General features: G+C 43.5%; 1 pseudogene across 1 annotated transcript; it reads left to right on the forward strand.

Annotated features, from left to right (window-relative positions):
* Positions 1-15,516: 15,516 nt before the first annotated feature.
* Positions 15,517-16,416, forward strand: LOC310847724 (exosome complex component RRP4 pseudogene; annotated as a pseudogene). Its single transcript has one exon. The product of its transcript is annotated as an exosome complex component RRP4 pseudogene (transcript).
* The last annotated feature ends 1,024 nt before the right edge of the window (positions 16,417-17,440 follow it).

Here is a 17,440-nt window from a genome sequence, read left to right on the forward strand (position 1 = left end):
AGGGACATATCATAGCAATTGCTGGGCTGAGCCAGAACAAGTGCCCATACCACAGAGAAATCTTTCTCCAGATCTAAAGCGCTCCTGAAAAAATGAGGTTCCACATCCAGTCTTTATCATTACTAGTTTAAAAAGTATCAGGTAAGGGTTGCTTCCAATCAGAGCAGATTATTATGGGCTAGATGGACAAAAAGCCTGACCTGGTAAAAGATAGTTTCCTGTGTTCCGTTAAAATAAACATTTGTTCTGTTAATTTTAATCTTGGTTATAGTGTTGCATGGCACCCCAGTCTCTAGCAGTGCAAGATTCCTGGTGTTCCAGACCCTTACCTAAGGTTCATGTTTCCTTTTGGACTGTGGTGTCTTTATGATATATGCTTTATTTACACATCTATACAACCTGAGCCTGCGAAGGAGGGGTTCACAGCATCAACACACCAAAAAGTTATTGTTTCTCCCATAACCACAGCCTTGGATTCAAATAGAATCCAAACATTTCTTTCATACTTTCTTTCATACTTTCCCGACTTTCTCTCCAGCTTGCTGCTTTCCTTCTAGGTCACATCACTGCTACTTTCAACTCAAAACTCTGGCTTTGTCTTCTAACTAACCACGGGCAGCCCCTCCCATTTTCTGTCTCACACAGAGCCCTTTCCTCCATTTCCCTTAATGGCCCATCACCCAGGCTGTCACCTCTACACAGGAAGCTAGTGGCTTATATGTCAACACTTGCTGGATTCAAGGGACAGGAGAATCTCACATATAGCCTTCTTCTTTGGCAATCACTTATAGCCGAGTAAGATTATCTTCTATAAACAGTTTTAACAGTGAGTCCGTAAGTGACTGTGAAGGCCAATTCTGGATGCACATGTCCTTCCACAGTGGGGACATAGATTTCCTAGCGGGAGTTGATCATGGTGAAGGTTTGCCAAACGTGCCTTCCTGTTAGCTCGTTTCTCCCTTTCGTCCTGAGTTTTGAGCATCTTCAAAACCCATGACACCTTTGGTAAAGGCTGTTCTCCAATTGGAGCGCTCGCGGGCCAGTGTTTCCCAGCACATAGCTTACTTCCTCCCTAACAAACTCATAACAATATTATTATCCATTGCTGGATCAATGAATTTCATGGGAATGGTTGGACTCACCTATTTAAAAAGTCATTTTATACATCCTAAAGTGGCTACCTAGCTTTTTAATTTGTTGTTGTTTTCTGTTTTGTTGTTTGTAATTTATTAATTAATTGCATGCATGTAGAGTGACAGCTGCTCTAGTGCTGTGCTTAAGAGACATGAGCTGCAAAGTCCTTCCCTACTTTGACTCACATCCTTGCCTTGAACTTTCTCCCAAGCCTTAGGCTAACCCCTCTCTCTTTCAGTTACAGACAGCCCCACTCCCATCTACAATGTATGTGGATTCATGATATCCCTGCCCAATCAATGAGGTCTTTGAGAAAGTCAATTTTAGCTGTCCCCCATGGCTTGTATGCACCAGGAGTCCTGCATTCTATATTGTGGGCCCAAGTTTATGGAACTCTTTCCAGGTGAGGTTCCAGACAGACCCTCCCTGTTGAACTTCCAGTACCTATTGAAGATTTTCTACTCAAACAGGCATTTTAACAGTATCCTGATTTTATAGTTTTGAGCGAGTTGTTACTCCACTTAGAGATGATTGTAATGAAGCAGTATATAAATTGTCAAAATGAATCAAATCATCATCATCATCCTTATGGGGTTCATCAAGATAATGTATGCAAAGTGCTTTGAACAGTCAAGTACTATATTGCATCAGCACTAGAAGTAGGAAGGAAGTTTCTCAAACTTTGTGAGCTTCTTCGTGAGCTTCCCTAAATTGTATAAAATTTGCTTGATGTGTCCTAAGTGTATGTACTCAAAAAATATTGGCTATTATTCAAACCAACATTTGATAGTATTCAAGCCAAATATTAGAAAAAGGAATATCAAGGGAATGCAATTTCCAAAGAATTTTTTTAAAAAGGAAAGGAAAGTAACACCAGTGGAATAACTCTGTTAGGGCCAAATGAAATGTCAGAAATAGCGAGCAGGTTTTCAAATTTCCCAAAACTCTTTTTCAGGCTAGGAAATAGAAACATTAAACTAAAAAAAAAACAACAGTAGGGGGAGATAAAACTGGAGTGATGGAAAATCCTCTGTCTGCATTTTGCCAAAGTCTCAAAGATAGAAGATTGGTGCTTTGCACACTTAATTAGGTTAGACCTCTCCTTCTGAAAGCAGAAAAGCCAAGCTATCAATTATGCAGATCTGTCTCTAATCTGTTATTCAGATTAAGATCAGACCAGTTAGTAGCTCATGGCAGAGTCTCTTTGTGTGCAACAGAGGACTGGCTAATGATGGCAGTACTTTGTGATCAACCTGAATGTTAAGTCAAAACATGTGAGGAGGTGTTAATGGGGAAATTCTAAACAGCAACTGAGTAGTGACTCAGCCCAGTAGGAATGCTTTGTGTAGATGCTGTTGGGAACAGTGCTGGAGGCCCAGGGGAATCTCATAAAGTGCAACCCTAAACAATATGCTCATAATTAAGTCCCACTGATTTCAATGAGGCTTACTCCCAGATAGGTGTTTATAAAATGTTTGCAAGTTATATCATAGTTTCCCTGTGTGACATTTGTGACGGCACTGATCTTAGTAACAGGTTGTTAAAGAAGAAGACACTATTTTAGATATTTTAACTCTTTTGTGTATATGTAGTATAAGCATCTTGAGTTGGGCTAAAAAGCAAATTGACAAGCTGAACAGAATACTTAGTAGCCAGATAGGTCACCTGTTCACAGTCTTTCTGAGTCTATGCTGAGATGTATTGTATTATTCAAATTAGCATATGCAAAATATATGTATATTATTACTATTATTATTATTATTAATGAGTCACTTTCCATGAGGCATTTCCCCCCGCAAAGGCCCACTCTTCCATTATCTCCTGAGACAGACGCATGCCAGCAACAATGAGGCATCCCAAAGTGATTTAAAATATCTATGTCCTCTTTTCTTCTTTTTCATTTTTTTATGATGCATTTTGTCTTCTTTTTTTGGTGGTGTGGAAGTAGCCACTGGGTTCAGTTGATCATTTGCTTATGATAAATACTGCAGCAATGCTTCCAGAATGTAATTTCTTTTTTGTTGTCTTCTTCCAAGAGAGAGACAGGCTTTTACATGTCGTAGGCATGTGGGAAATCGGTACTCACTGAGTTCCATCTCACTCGTTTTGCCTACTATGATATGAAGCTGATCAGCTTAGCGTGGTTTAGCATCCCAAGTAGGCTGATTTATATCTCCAAAATGAAAGTGCTGATTATGTCAGCAGGGCCAGCAAAATACATTGTGCTACTTGAAGAAGAAGAAGAAGAGTTTGGATTTTATATCCCGCTTTATCACTACCCGAAGGAGTCTCAAAGCGGCTAACATTCTCCTTTTCCTTCCTCCCCCACAACAAACACTCTGTGAGGTGAGTGGGGCTGAGAGACTTCAGAGAAGTTGCAGCTCACAGCCCCATGGGCAAAGCAACAGCAGAGGGGCTGGGGGGCACTGATCCATCACCTCTCACATTGCTTAATGAGGGACCCACCCTATATGCCAGTCTTTAGATATTTCTATAGTAGAATGCCTGTGTACTTAGTTTCTCCTTTGTGATGGTTATGTAGCAGTTTGCCCTATGGGGCTGTTTAGGTCTTGGTGTGATTAATGTATGTGATGCCAGATTGTATTTTCTTTATTCCGTGCTTTTATGTACAGCTCTTTTATTGTATTGATTTTAGTGTTGTTTTGTATCTATTTTATTGTATGGTGCCATCTTTTTTTGGAGGTGCAAGGCCTGTGAGAAAACCTCTTCTGTAATGGCCCCCAAACTTAGAATTCCTTTCTTATACAGGTGCATCAGGCACCATCTCTTTGCAGCTTTAGCTGGTGGCTGGAGATGCACCTGTTCTCCTTGACCTTTCTCTGTTGAAATGTTATTGTCAGTGCCTCTCTGGTATGTAATGGCACCACACTGCAGTTCACTTGGCCACAGACAGGTGCTTTTTGCGAAATACGGTGTGACCACAAACTGGGCTCTCAGAGCTGCTGGGTCATCGCATCAGAGTTGGAGGGCGAGACAGAGGCAGTTGGGCAGGTGGCCCCTAGAGGGTTGCAGAGGTTTGGCAAGTGGGAGGTGTTTCTTTGGCAAATTCTATTGGGAGAGAAAGGGCTTTGGCAAGGAGTAAAGATTGGGGGCAGGTGGCTTTGTAAAGTGGAGTTGATGGGGGGTATGCAGCGTTGGGGAACAAAGCAAAGAGGGGCCTCAGCCGCTAGTATGCATGTGTGTACAGACAGACAGACAGACAGACAGACAGACAGACAGAGAAAATGTTATGCTGTTGTGGGTGGGGTTATTTGATTTGTTTCATTGAACTGTGTTATATTTTGTATTCTTCCATGAAAAGTTTGACCTGCTACATTGGAGTGTGTAAGGCTGCTGTTAAAGCTGTAGGAGCAGAACTAAGAAGAAACGAAAAGAAAAAGTGGCAACCTTCCTTGGATGGGGAAAACCCAGCAAGCATCCACGTGAGAGGCCCTCCCAAGGTGAGTGATGCATCATCAACATAAACACCAAATTAGAGGCCTGAGCCTGTGGCTGAGACAGCCCTAATTACAAGTGGAAATGAGCCTTATAAAAAAAATAAGAACATGACAGGGTTTCACAATCCCTGCAGCAAAGAAACCAGGAAGAAAAGACAAAGGGTTGCAGGTCCACATTTTTGTCTAGCAGGAGCTTCTTTCAGATATTTCATTGTGCTATATTTAACAATGAATAGTAGATTTCAGTTACTATCAAGGGTAATTTATATAACTCTTTGGAAACGTGCAAAGAATTTTAGCATATTTATTTTGCACTGCCCTCAAAGTAACTTTATGAAGTAGGTTGCTCTTCCCTTTTCACAGGTAGGAATAGGTTCTTTTGTTCACTGTATAAATTCTAAATTAAATTGCCGCTGTCATCTGTTGCAATTCATTTAAGGATCTCTTCTTAGGTGTAGTAGATAAGCTCTTGGTGAAACATTTTGCATGAAAAAATAACCTGATAAATAGAAAGTAAAACTAGACGAGTAGATTTTAAAAAGGAAGAATAAATAATCTAATGTTATTTGGTAGTCTAATGCCAAAATAAGAAGGGCTTACAAGACAAATGAGCAAGGAACCTGCTTTCTACATAGCAAAATCTTTAGGCCATCTTTTTTTAACTTTTGCTCTCTATTTGGAAATCAGACTGTCTGCTGAATACAGGAAAGTTGCCTTATAGAAAATTGAACTGCTGGTCCAACTAGCTCAGTATTGGCTACACTGATTGGCATCAACTCTCCAGAGTTTAATTCAGACCTATTACATTGTTTAGCCACATAAGGAGACAAAAGGCTTTTCCAAATATCTGTTTTATTTAACAATAAATCTGTTGTCACTTTTTACAGGGGTCCAAAAAATAGCAAATTTATTTGTGGACAAACTGCATTTTTACCAACAATAAGCTGCCAGCACATGCTGTTTCTGGGCAAATTTCCCACAACCATTTTTCTCCATTACAGACTAGAACATCATGTGAAATGTGGTTGTATCTGTCATAGGAGCCTTTCGGTGCGTACCAGTGACATCATGACTGACCAGTGACATACTCTTCCATGGCTCAGATTCACTCCATTTTCAGAACTTTTAAAAAAGGTTGTGTAGAATTGAAAATAATTTTCCAGAACATTCCAGAAGAAGTACTAATGTAACTCTTCAATAGTTTGGAAATGGAAAAGCAAATGACAAGACTATCTTCACCCCACTGTACCCTGTAATTTTGCAACATGTTCCTCTGCTTTTGCATAACTAGGGGATGCGCTCCCCTCTTTTCAGTGCTGGAATCAGTGTGTATCTACTGAGGGTGAATGTTTTAAAAGCCCGAAGGAACAGACTATTTACTTATTCTACCACGTAGCTATCTTTAGTGCTGCAAGGCTATTCAGTACCCCCTTCAAAAAAACCCTGTGTGTATAGGTTATTGTGCCACTTTACTGGAGCTAAGAAAATAGAATCCATTTTCTGCCATCTGTAACGACCCAAATACAAAGCAAAAATGAGAGCAAAGTGCAGTATGCTATGCAGCTGAAATTGGAACTGTAAGATTATGTGAAAACATCACAGACTTCATGTGTATCTGATGAAGTGGGCTCTAGTCTACTAGCATTTATGCCACAATAAATTCATCAAGTCTTTCAGGCGCCTAAGACTCTTTGAGGTTTTGCTGCAACAGGAATTAGTATGGCTACCCTTCTGGGAAATATTATGTGTTTGGCTCATAAACACAAATAGCAGTTTACAAATGCTGTTCTTCACTTTGAAGCTGATAAAAGTTCAGTATCTCACTGCTTCACTTTAGCCAATACAATGAGAAGCTACCGTAATTGCCCACATGCTTCTCTTCAGGCAGCTAAGTCTCACAAGAGACAATCATGTTGGTCAATGCTGTAATTAGAAAATTATTGTGCTATGACTAGGCCTATGTTCTGGATGATCAGGGCCCTCCCTAAAATAAAGAGAATGGATCGTGCCAGTTGCAAAAGAAATGGACTTTCACCTATTGTCTGATTACACCTCTTAAATATGATGGTGATGACTTGTAACTTTTGTGTGGGACTCTTTCCCCCCTTTCCATTCCAGGGATGGGTTGTGCTACACAAGCAAGCATCTTGTTCACAGACATATCTATACAGAGTTGAAGGATTAACATCCCCTGCTCGTATCTTCATTACCACCTGCTGCTGAAGAGCCTTAGGTAAACCTGCAGGGGTTTAAACTAGAAAACTGTACATGTATCTTTAACTAAAAGTGAGAAATCAATAACTGCATCTCCTACCCCATTTTTTTCGTTGGGGTAGGTGAACAGGGAGACAGAAGAACCAGCTAGGGTACACAGTGGCTTTCACCCTTTTTTTGCCCTAGGATGTGTAAAGGTATGTATCCTATCTCTGGTATAAACTCTCCAGTCTCACCTGAACGAACTGGATATAAGATTGGGTCAAGAAACAAACGTGTCAAGCAGGGCAAGTGTGGCTTGTAACACAATGCTCCAGCAGCATGGAGTTTTCCAGCCAGACAGCCATGTCCTCCTTCATGATACTCTGTTGAATAGTATCTCTTCCATTCCCCCTCCCATTCAGTCTTATCCCTCCACCCCAAGTCAGTATTTTATGGCCACTGAGAATGTTCAGCCTTTTCCCCTAATAATTTTATACTTCTGCAAACCTTGGGGTTTCAGCAAGTCTCTTGATACCTCCCCCTTGTACATGGATGGTGCAGTTTCTACTACATAAGAGATCCACACTCCTAGATTTTGGAAACAGAGGGATTCATGACCCACTAAGCAACCTATGAATATTATCGATAAATATAATTTTAGTAGTAGAAACACTAAAGAGCATTGTGGTATGTCTGGTTTGAGTCACCTGTGCCCCATGATTCTACTCTGTTCTTGGCACAGCATCTACCATCATTTATTGTTATCTTTCTTTCTCTCTGCCTCATTTAATATGTTCCTTTGGCTTGAGCCATTTGGCTACTCAAGCTGTTTCCTAGAATATGCTCCCTGTCTTGCATCAGCAGTCTCTTGGATGAAAGGACACCAAGGAAAGGAAGTAAAGTGTTCAGCAATAAAGATGCTGCTGAGGAATGTTCCTTCATTACCATCTAATTGAACGGATGGGTGCTGAGGTCAATGAATACTTTACCTGAGAACTGGTTTGTGTGTGTGTGTGCGCACGCACACACACCTTTTTCTGGGGAATTCTGTAGGCTGTCTATGTGGTGCTTACAAACAGGTTCTATTTGTTTGTTTAGCAGTTACCATTGCTGTGTGAGCCACTTAGTTTGTTCTAGTGATAGCACTTAAATGACCCTTCATTCTGCAGAATTAGAACCTGAACTTCCTGGTGCACAGCAGTCAAATAAGCCCTGGCCTGAGGACTTTGCAGGATTCACTCCTGTAATAGTTGTACGTTTTGTTTTATTTTCATCCCTCCTGGATTTCTGTGCATCTTTCTTTTTGTTTTGGTTTCCAGCTGTTGCATTAAATGCTAAGCTTCTGGCGGACACACCGTCAACATGAGCTGTTCCTTGTTGTTTTATTTCAGTTCTGATAAACTCAGTTAACCTTATCCTACTTGCATCATGAACTATGGGCACTTCCTTCTCTCTGGACCATGGCAGCTGTATATAAGTGCCAGTGGGGCAGAACATCAAAGGGCATGCTTGGATCTGCATACTCATGGGCAAGAGACAAGGGCAAAGAAAAGAGCTGTCAACCTGCCACAGAGCTGTAAACAACCTCCAGTGACACCTGCCCATTAGTGAAGGAGACAGTGTGGGAGCTGGCAACCGGAGTAAGGCTGCTCCCACACAGCTGCATGAGTAACATACCTGAGTAATAACAGCATCCGAAAGGAAACTCACTGCAGCAGGCGTGGCTCAAATCCCAGGAGGAAAGGAGCACCTTGCACCACATGCCTCCTGCAAAGTCCCCCTAGAGAGAATAACTACAGGGAAGACCTAGACCAGGAGTAGGCAACCTAAGGCCCATGAGCCACAAGCGGCCCATGGTGGTCATTTAACCGGCCCACGAGCTGCCCCCGAACTGGGCTGCCTGCTCGGTGAGCCCCCTGCGCTAAACTGGCTCAGCGTGGTACAGGGACTCACTTCTGTGGCACCAGAAATTGTGTCTGCACATACACAGATGCCGGAAATCGCAGACGCGTGCACTCACACGTGCGCACAATCCAGCCCACAGAGGGATCTCCGCTGGAGTGAACTGGCCCAGGCAAGTTAAACCTTGCCGACCCCTGCCCTAGACAGTCACAAGGAGAACTATGCGTCTTGGGAGCGGGGACTTAGTAACTGTTGCAGCAAAAGGGTGACCCAGAAAAATGTGAGGGAGAGGATTTTTAAAAATTTCCCACATTGACATATCAGATATATTAGGAGTACCATCAGCAAAAACATACAACCTTTCCAGCTCAAAAGAGAGAGAACCCTTTAACCCTTCTTCATAACAGGCTTGCTCCATCCTCCATGTGACTGGGTGTGGAGACTTGGGGGCATGGCAGGGGGTGCCACAACTATGATGTAAAAAGGAAGGCGAGAGGTGGTGTGGGGTGCTGAATTTTAGCGTTGCACAGGGCGCCACTGGAATTTTAGACCCAAAGGTCAGCCGCTGTTTCCAGCCCCCAATAAATGCTGCTGAATGTGTGTGAGTCACAGCTATTCTGTAACAATAACAAGATTCATTGAGAGATTAAGCATTCTAATAAACATCCTTATTTTTTTTTTAAGGAAACTATTACAGTTAGTTTACTAACACACCCTGTTTTGGAAGCCAGTGCAAGACAGGTTAACTATTGTGGAATAAATTAGAACAGTGCAGAGGTGGTGGTGAAGAGCCTTCAGAAAGGTACAATGGAAAGAGGGTTTATGGCCAGTGACCCCAAACTTGCAGCAATCTATGGTCTACCTCACAGGACTGTTGAGTGTGAAATCTGATTACCTAGAAGCAAGTGCACAATCATAAGTTAAATTAACTTGTCTGGAAAAGCCTGTAGGCATCTCTGATGACAGCTCTAGAGGTATAAAAGAGAATTAAATTAAAGGATGTGGAATGCTCCCTTTAGGGAAGGCACTTTAGTTCAGTGGTGCTCATATGCTTTGGATTGAAGGAAATCTCTGGTTCAGTCCTGGAATCTCCATAATAAATGATGAGGAAAACCTCTGGCTGGAGAAGAATGGCTAGATGAAAAAGAAGACAGGACTTCTGCACTTTTAATACTTGTGTATAAGAGGGAATTTCAACAGGTGCAGGTTTTTCCATGCAAGTTTAAAGGTAAAGATATAGGTATTCCTGACAGTTAGGTCCAGTCACGAACAACTCTGGGGCTGTGACGCTCATCTCGCTCTATAGGCCAAGGGAGCCAACGTTTGTCCGCAGACAGCTTCCGGGTCATGTGGCCAGCATGACTAAGCCGCTTCTGGCGAACCAGAGCAGCGCAGGGAAATGCCATTTACCTTCCCACTAGAGCGGTACCTATTTATCTACTTGCACTTGATGTGCTTTCGAACTGCTAGGTGGACAGGAGCTGGGACCAAACAACGGGAGCTCACTCCGTTGAGGGGATTCGAACCGGCAACCTTCTGATCGGCAAGCCCTAGGCTCTGTGGTTTAGACCATAGCACCACCTGTGGTTTACATCTCCTGAAATTTGGTCTTACATACAACTATTAAAAGTGCAGGGGCCTTGTACTCTTTTCCACCTGTCTTACCCCAGCTACTGATCACAGTAGGCAATGCTGGGCTAGGCGGAGAAAGCATGACCTGGTATAAGGTAACTTCTTGCACCCCTTGGTAGGAGAACAGGGGTATTACCAGAGCATGCTCGTTTTCATTTGTGAAATAGTGAAGGGTAGGTTTTGTTAGATTCCGCAACCCCAAATATGAATACTCATACTGCTTAACTCAAAGGAACCTTATTCTGTGTAAATGTGCTTGGGATTATTTTGTAAGTGTGAGCTGCTCTGAGTCAGGAAGTCCTCAGCTCAGCTACAAACAAGTTAAGGCTGCAATCCTACACACACTCTGTGGAACAATAGGATTTATTTCTGAGTAAGCATAGGATTTTCCTATTTACAGTGCATAGGATTACATTGTAAGTGGTTGCAGGCAAGATCCTGTTTTAGTTCCTACACATGCAATATAAGGGGAAGGGATATGGTAGTAGTCTAAACCTTATAGGGCTGTTGTATGTGAAGTTTCTGACTACCTAGAAACAACTGTGCAATATCATATTCAAGTAACTTGTTTGGAAAGGTCTGTACACTTCTGTCATGGCAGTTCAAAAGGTCTAATAAAAGAAGGTTAAAGCATATAGAAAAACATTTCACACAGAAAATTATATTTACAGTGGTACCTCGGGTTAAGTACTTAATTTGTTCTTAACCTGAAGCACGCTTTAGCTAATGGGGCCTCCTGCTGCCGTCGCACCGCCAGAGCCTGATTTCTGTTCTTATCCTGAAGCAACGTTCTTAACCTGATGCACTATTTCTGGGTTACCGGAGTGTGTAACTTGAAGCGTATGTAACCTGAAGCGTATGTAACCCGAGGTACCACTGTACACCTCATAAATGACAGTGTTGATAATAGACTCATAGAGTTGGAAGAGACCCCAAGAGTTATCTAGTCCAATGGCCTGCAATGCAGGAATCTCAACTAACGCACACATGACAGATCTGAAAAGGATTCAGAAAAGGGCCACCCCAATGGTAAAGGAATTGGAGTAACTCCCCTATGAAATCAATTATAGCATTTGGGGCTTTTCAGTTTAGAAAAATGTGAGAAAAAGGAGACTTGATAGAGGTGTATAACTTTATTTGTGGCACGGAGAAAGTGGATAGGAGGGGAAAAAAGAAAGTGAATAGGGAAAAGATAATATTAGTAGGACTGGTCCAATACATTTTGCCACCTGAGGCAAACCACAAAATGGTGTGCCCCACCTGGCCAGGGAATAAAGAAAGAGTGAAGAGCTACATCAGCAACCAGAGGGAAAATCAAATCAGCCTTACCCAATGGTTGAACTGGGACTCAAAGGCCACGGGAGGTGGGGGGGGGCCACTCTGAACCATGCAGGGTGAGTGCAGAGCCTAAGAGACCCCAGAAGGCAGCCCCAACCTTAGGGGTGGGAGGAGACCAGCAGTGCCTCCTATTCCCAACACGCCACTTTGGAAGCGGCCTGGCAGAGGGCTACTGAGGAGGCGGCAGGTGTAGCCTCCAAAGAGTGTGCTGCCACCCCCCTCTGTGGATCCTACCACCTGAGGTGGTTGCCTCACCTGGCCGCATAAGTGAGCCTGCCCTGAATATTAGAACCCAGTTGCTGGGAATCACAAGTGGGGAGACAGCTGTTGCACTCAGGTCCAGCCCACAGGCCTCCCAAAGGTATCTGGCTGGCTCCTGTGAAAACAGATGCTGGACTAGGTGAGCCTTTGGTCTGAGCTGGTAGAGCTCTTATTATGCGTTTAGAAAAGATGCACAAGTAACATAGGCAACATACTTTTGTTTCTTGCTCCATTTTGTTTCCATAACCATCATGTGCTTTCATATAATGGCCTCAGCCTTAGCCTTAGACCAGGGTCAGCAAGGTTTATCTTGCCTGGGCCGGATCGGTCCCACGGAGATCCCTCTGTGGGCTGGATCATGTACACACGTGAGCGCACATGCCCATGATTTTTGGCGTCTGCATGTATACAGATGTGATTTTCGGTGTCTGCGCATGCGCAGACGCGATTTTTGGCGCCACGGAAGTGAGTCGGCGCGCTGCGCTGGTTTAGAGCAGTACAAGAGCAGGTGGCTCAGTTCAGAGGTGGCTTGTGGGCCGGTCAAACAACCTCCGTGGGCCACTTCCGGCCCATGGGCCTTAGGTTGCTGACCCCTGCCTTAGACTATCCAGGGCTTCTGCACTTTTATGCAGAAGAGAAGAGGGTATTTCAGTAGGTGTAGCTTACCATGCAAAGTTACATTTAATTAAAGTTGATTAACATTAACTATTGTGGATGTAGGATCATCTTTTTCATCTTTCACCTGGTCACTTTGCTCAGCCTATAGCAACCAAACAGCAGTCCAGAAGCTACTAGCTGAATTCAGATCAGATGCATTTAGCCTTCCTATCAAACTAGATTGGTTTATTGTGCTCTGTTGTACTTAGGATGTTGAGTGATCCCCACTGCCATGTGTGCATAAGGACTGACTAGGAGGATGTGAGCCAGCCCTTTGCTTCCATCATTGTTTCTGTCTCTGACTGCCAGACCAGACTTTAATAGGTTCGTTCATACCACAGAACGCCGATCTAGAATGATAAGGTGTTTTTATTAGGCAGTCCTCTATTTGAAAGATGAAGAACCATAAAAAGGGAGAGCAGGGACACTGAAATTGCCCATGGACATTAGCACCTAATGGCAGCAGACTAAGCAGGCGCCCAGGTGACTTGGTCAAATTCTTGTCTGCTATAGCAAAATGTACTGCATTTTTATTCAAATTATAGCAATTATTTATAAAATCTCCATCTCTACTTGTAAAGTAGCATATGGAAATTTTATATAAATTTCCATATGCTACTATATATATCTGTGTCCTTCTTTTAGGTGATTCATTTGCTTTTTTCAGTGATGTGTATGTGGCTGCCATACATTCCTCTATACCTATCTGTCAACAGAAGCTATTTAGATTCTATTTGCCTTTCTTTCCTGTGTTGCTTCTGGACGAAAGGTGAGATGTCAGTGCCCTGGACAGAACAGTTCCTAGTTGCGAGATAGAGAATCTGCATTACAGTATGGGAGCTAGTTCAAATTTGTTGGCACCTTTTTCACGCTGTCCTTCTGTTGCAACTCCTGCTTTCCAGAATTTGTCAGCTGTGGCTGTAAAGTTGAGTATAACAACAGACCTAGTTAAAGAAAGGTTGCTAGGCTATGTGATGACTCAAACCTGAGCTGGCAGAACAGGTCTTGGGCTGGTACCACTCACTTGCCCATGCATGTGAGGGAGCAGTGAGTGGCCCCAATCCCTGCCTCTCCCAGGACCTGAGCTACCTTTAACTTCCCTTTCTCCTTTCCTGCATGAAACCCTAGCGCTTGGGCTAGGTCTGGGCCAGACCATCTAAGTCAAGCAGACCATGATCCCTAGTGGGCTCAGGGGGAAAACCCATGTCCATGATTACCTGGATCTGATGCCTTCAAAGCAATGTGATGAATGAGATATGTTCTAACAGCTTTGCAACATATACCGTAGCCAACTTCCAGGAACTGCTATATTTTTCCAGAGTTGCACAGAGTTGATCAAGCACTATTAACTATGTAATTCTAAACATGCCTACTCAAGAATAAACCACACTGAGTTCAATAGGACTGACTCTAACGTAATTGTGTTTAGGATTGCAGCGAAAGAGATCGACTGTAGCTCAGTTCAGACTGGAATTTAGAGCCAAACAGAACAAAATGTATATAGAATTCTAAAATTACTTTAGTGATTAGACTTTGAACATTCATAATTTAAGAAAGTGGCCAGAAAAAGTACAAAATGCCTGGTCTGGTTTTGCTGATTTTGCTGCCAGCGTGGTTTAGAAGTGGGAAATGTTATATTGATGTTAATATGTAGTTAATGGAGGGATAGTGTGCCAAGGGGTCGAAATCAGGGAAAGGAGAAAAACCTATTCTTTGAATTTTCAGTTGTTGGCAAGTTTGTCTCTGCCAGTTAGTTCTTTTTAGAAATCTCAACTTATTCGTTCCAATTTCTCTACACTGCCAGTTACGTAACAGAACCCAATGCAAGTTCACACTATTGTGTAACATGGACCTACCGAACTGGACCACATACAAAGCATAGAGCATTATCAGTTATTAATATCTGCAGTCCCAGCAACTACCTAGCTGCTTGCTGCAGTCTTATTCAATGTCCGGTGTACCCAGTCCCTTAGGAAAATAAATGAACAACAGCTCATAAGGAGGGTTCTCTCCTTTTTCTTCATGCTGGTCTCCGACTTGGTTTGCTCATGCCATGCTCTTTTCCATATTCCCTTGTCTCTACTGAAATGTATTTCATATTCAGATACATTTGTTGTCTTTGACAGCAGCACTCATGCACAGTCAGACCAGGAAACTGGAACAAGAATGACCAGATTGTATCTTAAAACTGGTTATTTTCCAATTAGAAAGCAAGACCCAGTAATTAACTCAGAGAGAAATTAACCTAAGGATGGAAATTATGCTCCTGCTACAAAACATACATCAGATAGTCAACATGTAGGAACATAGAACAGATGTTTCTGTATAAATAGGACTATAGAACAGAAGTTTCTCTAGGTTCTACTAGCGGGGAGTGCCCTGTGCTTCCCAGGAATTTGTAGAAATGGGGAAAAAAATAGTCTGATTTTTGAACAGTGTAATTTGTGAGTTTGGACCATCTTGGGAGTTTCTACCATCTTGATTCAAAATGGTGTCTGGCATCCAAATGTTGATGAAATTCCCCACCCCCCACCTTAGAAACCCTTGTGCCACGTTTGGTAATGATATCTCAAGAGGCAGCCAAACCTATGCCAAAAAACGAGCAGTCACACCAAAGCGATAGTTCATTCTATCTTGTTCCAAAATGGTACCTGAGATCCCAACGTCAATGAAAACTGCCTCCCCCACCTCAGGAAGCATTGTGCCGAGTTTGGCAACGGTGGCCAAACCTATAGAGAACAGATGGACAGACGGAAAAACCACTTTCCAATATATATAATACATTTTTTATTTCTGTACACTACTTAGGTATTCCCTGAATGTTTATAAGTTCTGAAATAAGTAAAATGAATGAATGAGGCGTGCATGCCAGGAGTTAAAAAGGCAGAACCGGAGGCAGCGCTTCAGGGAATCATGCGGCTGCATGCCAACAGTCAAGATGGCGGAAGCAGCAGCAGCATTGGCCCCGATGACATCCGTGGAAGTGCGGCACCCAGTTCCCTGCCCTCACCTGGCTCAGAGCTTCTCCAGCAGGGCGGGCAAGTGGGACAAGGACCTGGGGGCCCCAGGGGACACCATCACCACTGACCCAGGATACATGAGAGGCCATGGAACATACCTGGGAGAAGAGAAGCTCATTGCCTCTGTGGCTGGTGTTGTGGACAGGGTGAACAAGCTGGTCTGTGTGAAAACTTTGAAAACGAGATACAATGGCGAAGTCAGTGATATTGTGGTTGGACGAATCACAGTGGTTCATCAGAAACAGTGGAAAGTCGAGACCAATTCCAGGCTGGATTCTGTCTTGCTCCTTTCATCCATGAATCTTCCAGGAGGGGAGCTGAGGCGGAGATCAGCAGAGGATGAACTGGCAATGTGAGATTACCTGCAGGAAGGGGACCTTATCAGTGCAGAAGTCCAAGTGGTGATCTCTGATGGGGCTGTATCGCTGCACACACAGAGTTTGAAATACAGAAAGCTTGGCTAAGGTGTGCTCATCCAGGTGTCCCCTTCCTTTGTGAAGCAGCAGAAGACCCATTTCTATGATTTTAATTGTGGGGCTTCCGTTATCCTAGGCAACAATGGGTTCATCTGGATCTACCCAATACTCAAACAGAAGAATGAGGAGACTGGGGCATTCATCACGAACCTAGAGCCAGTGCCCTTGCCTGACCGTGAAGTGATTTCCCGACTCCGGAACTGCGTTGTGGCTCTGGCAGAGCAGAAACTGATGCTCTATGACACCAGCATCCTCTACTGCTACGAGGCCTCCCTTTCTCCTGAGATCAAGGACCTTCTCAAGACAGAGAAGAACTGGTTGACAAGTCTTATCAGTTGCTGACGTATGAGCGGATTTTATTTGCTGCTATTCTGTGCTTCTGGTGCTCCAGGGTTTACATCAGCATAATAGAGTTGGCCAGGATGCCAGAAGGGATACAATTTATGAGTTTTCTCCATTATCTGCACAGCAGGGGGTGTTCAGTCAACAGTGCAAAGGCTGAGCTGAAGCATTCCCTGCTGGTTACATGCTTTCAGCAATAGGGGGTCGCGGTTTGGTGGTACCCAATTGGTTAGCTTTCAGATTCTAGAGCTCCCTATTGGTGGCTCTTAGGTAATTCACAAAATACAAAGTCCATTAATAAAACACTGTTCATTTATAAAGCAGTAACATTGCTACATATTAGGTGTATATTTCAGCGGTTGAACGTACAAGTTTATGGCCATGCTGTAGTGTAGTGCTTATGTGACTGTGAATAAAAGGTGGCTGGGCTCATTGTCTCAGGGTTTGGGGGGGAAGAGGTGACAAAACTGATTTCCAATAAATGCCCCCCTTTATTTCCATAACAAGTCCTTGAGTCTGTACTCTGAATGGTGACGCCAGGGACCTAGAAGGTGCAGGGCTTGTCAGTTCAACCCCTGCACAGTCTCATCAGGGCTGACCTTAAGGCAATTGGAGCAACTGGGCCAAATTGGGCCCTGCAGACCCCTCCTAAGGGGGCCCCTGCACCAGGGCAACCTAGATGGATTTTATTTATATCTATAAGATTTTGCAGACTTTGGCTGTGAACTGGGGCCCTAAAAAAAATTTAAGTTGCGCCCCACTGCTTTAAATTGGGCCCCACTGGCTAGCCCTGAGTCTAATAGTTGCTGGTCCTGAGTTGCCCTGCCCTTGTATGAAGTCTTGGGTTTACAATTTTGGGAGAGGGGAGACTGCCCACTGGGGAGCGGGAGGGCTGGCGACGCCCCCTAGATTTAGAGGCCCATGTTGTGCTGCCCTCACATGAAGTATTGGGTTTGCAGTTTTGGGAGAGGGGAGACTGCACGCTGGGGCGCGGGAGGGCTGGCAAGGCCCCCTAGATTTAGAG

This window comes from Podarcis gaigeae (genome assembly GCF_964106915.1).
Source record: "Podarcis gaigeae genome assembly, chromosome: 6".
Lineage (NCBI taxonomy): Eukaryota > Metazoa > Chordata > Lepidosauria > Squamata > Lacertidae > Podarcis > Podarcis gaigeae.